General features: G+C 42.1%; 1 non-coding gene across 1 annotated transcript; it reads right to left on the minus strand.

Annotated features, from left to right (window-relative positions):
* Positions 1-1,156: 1,156 nt before the first annotated feature.
* TRNAG-UCC (transfer RNA glycine (anticodon UCC)) lies at positions 1,157-1,228 on the minus strand. Its single transcript has one exon. It is a non-coding gene; the product is annotated as a tRNA-Gly (tRNA).
* Between the last annotated feature and the right edge of the window lie 2,165 nt (positions 1,229-3,393).

A 3,393-nucleotide genomic window follows, 5' to 3' on the forward strand; every position in this document is an offset into this window, starting at 1 on the left:
TAGAAGCAGCTATTCTGTATAATTTCAATACTTTTGGAGCCTTAAAAGCCTCTGATATTCCATTACCGTTAAAAAAAATACATTTTTGAAGGTAGATCTTTTCTTCTTATATATGCAAGACACATTATTCCATTAAATTTGAGGACAGAGTACAAAAAAAAAAAGCACTTCAGCTAATTCACCTGACAATGCTGTTCATATTCATGATGCCATTTGTTGTTGTTGTTTTGTTTCCTAATAATAAAGGAGGAGACTTATGGCTGTTGGGCTGATATGTACTGGGGGGCCCCCCTCCCCATTTCACCCACACACCACCAGGGTGAACAGGAGAAAGAGAAGGAAGGGCAGGGTCCACAGCAAAGTTTCATAATCTTGAATGCAAGGGGGGAGAAAGGAAAGGAAGAAAAGGAGGAGGAAGTACAAATCCTATCATGCACACAACGCAGTGGGGATGGTATGAGAATGGGACAGACATGAAGCTGAGGCATGGGGTGGGCCCCTGGGGGCGGGGGCAGAGGAACGCCCCGCATTCCTTTCTCTCTTTGATGCTCTTTCCATAAATGTTAATAGAACATTTACTATAATGGCAAAAATGATTGTCGTTCATGTCTGACTAACCCTCAGTATGTGCTTCCACATGCAGTTTGACTTGATGGGACAGGTGTAGCCATCCTGGCCGGTGTAGCCTGAACATCGCATTGGAATCCTACTGTGCCCCAAATCCCCTTGGCCAACTGTGGACTGTGCACAGGGGACAGTCATTTACTCTCCGGGAAGTCGTAACCCCAGTTAAAATATTGATTTAGTCCTAAATATTCCAATTCCCTGAATGAGGTGGATGATAAAGGTTAATGCATTTTCTGCAGGGCTTCCTTCCAGGAGGGTTGATCACAGTCCTGGTGAAGGGAGGCCAGGTCGTGCCTGGCTGTGGCCAGCTCATCCCCAGGGATCCTTTGGGAACATGCGTATCCCAAGTTCATCCCAGGAAGGGGGGCAGATTTCGAGGGAATCCTTGGTATCCACACCCTCCTGCTCTGTTCTACTCCAGCCCCAGGACAGAGACTATGTATGGAGCTGGCCCTCCTTTGTCGGTGCAATCAGGTGAAGGCTGGGCCCCATTTTATTTTTTTGGCCAGGCCACGCAGCATGCGGGATCTTCCCTGACCAGAGATCGAACCTGGGCCCCTGCAGCGGAAGTGCAGAGTCTTAACCACTGGACCGCCAGGGAAGTCCATGGGCCCTCTTTTGTTTTAACTTCTCTCTCTCTATCTGTTTCCCTGCCTCTCTATCTTTGTCTCTCTTCCTTTCTCTCTTTGTCTATCTATGTCTTTCTCTGTCTCTGTCTCTCTGTCTCTTTGTCTCTGTGACACTGCCTTTCCAATCACCCTTGGGACACTATGGTGAGGATGTAAGGATTACTTCAGAGTGAGGCCTGTGTTCATCTAAAAGGCTCCTATGATATTTTCAGACCCAATATTTTATCACTCTATGATTTTATTTTTCCTTTGCAAATATTTTCACAAACACCCAAATCTAAAATTGCTCAAATCTCCATTACCAAGAGACTGCTAAAAAAGAAAAAAAAGAAAAAATGCACCACGAACATTAAAAACTAGTTCCTTTAAAAACGTTTAAGAATAAATGAATGTTTTACAGAATACAGGATGAATCTTATTTCTTCTTTTACTTATTAATCCGGAAGAGGGGGTGTGCATGTCATTTCCAAGTTTGCAGACAATGCTAAAAATGCTATTGAACAGAAAGACGTCAAGCTGACAGGCATAGACGGCAGCAAAAAGATTCCTCAGGCTGGCTGAGTGGGCGGGAAGTGGCAGCTGAGTTTCAGTGTGGGCAAGTGTGAGCAGATGCATCCTGAGGAAAACCAGTTATAACATGATTCCCTCCCAGGGATCAGAGGCCTGGCATAGGAAAGGCAATTTCAAGTCATCCGTATTAGTATCCTCTATAATAATTTACAAAAAATCTGTGTGTGTTGGCAAATATGTGTATGTATCTGCATCCACATACATTAAATAATCCCCCAGAATTTTACATGTACGTTGTATGTGAATCAGTTAGGTTAACAACTTGGCTATGTTACATGGCTATTTCATGATGAAATAATTAGATATTCTTCTTGACCTCAGCAACTCATGATCTTCAAGGGAAGGCACACGTATTACCCAGGTAGTAAAGTGGTTCTTGCGCTGCTTTACCCCACAATGCTAACTCCTACGCAGCATCAGAACTTCTTTAGAAAGTAAACAGAGAATAGTATATTGTGTAGGGCAGGACTTTGAAACTCACCATTGCATTTACCTGAAGGATGTGGTTGAAAATATTAACCATTATATTACACGGTGTCCTCTTTATGATTTTAGTATTGTATAGAGATCTGTTTCTCCGGGATAGAAATAAGAGAACATTTTGCTTTATTTATTTTTATGGATCTGTGAATTTTATAATTGCTCTTTTTTTCTTCTCTGTGTTAATTTCCAGGAAGCAAAAGTCAGTTTTGCAACCCACATGCAGCAAGTTCAGGAAAGCTGACAGAAAAAAGGGAAGATGATTTATCATTGATTGTACGAGCTTGGTCAACTGTAGTTTGAAGCAAACACACACCATACGGTCTACAGCAGGTGTGACAAGCCACGGACACTTCTCTTCCAAGGACAGTGGTCACACATAATACAATACACTGTGGCATGGAACACATTGTGCGATTCAATCTGTCCCTATCTTGAAAATTTTCTCTGAGTTTTCAGCCCTGCTCCAGTCTGTTCTCCAGTGTAACTGTAACTTGGGTTTCCTAGTTTCCATCTGCAAGATTCTATGACATATGGTCCTTCTCACCTTGTGGCTTTTCCCACTCTCAGCTGCCAAGCTGGCTCAGCCACACAGGAGGGGACGTTTGTGCAGGTGAGACTAGCAAGAGATTTTTTAAGTTTCTCAGGTTGTCCCTGTAAATTAAATAATATCACATGATTAATGTTTCATTGGAGGCCAGTTTAATTCCTTAAATAACAATTTGACACAATTTGTGATATAGTTCAAAGAAAACATTTGTCCCTAGGATATGGAGCTAGACAGTCTGGGAGCAAACACTCATTTCTATACTAGGTTATAGACTAGTTGTTAGTTACACTATCCACAGGTCATCACAAGAATCTCCCTGAGCCTGATATGTGTTTGCTGCAGGGAACGTGCCCCTCTGAAGGAGAGACCTTTCAGGGAAATGAGATTCAAGGGGACAACATCAATAAACTTCTATAACTTTCTCTCTATTTGACCATCCTTCACTAACATTTTCCCACTTAACATCAGATATTCAAAACGATTTTCCAAATGAGCTTTGTATATATTTATCCTTGACATTTTCTTACTGGAGTAGAT

This window comes from Lipotes vexillifer, unplaced genomic scaffold (assembly GCF_000442215.2).
Source record: "Lipotes vexillifer unplaced genomic scaffold, Lipotes_vexillifer_v1.1 scaffold356, whole genome shotgun sequence".
In the NCBI taxonomy this organism is placed as follows: Eukaryota; Metazoa; Chordata; class Mammalia; order Artiodactyla; family Lipotidae; genus Lipotes; species Lipotes vexillifer.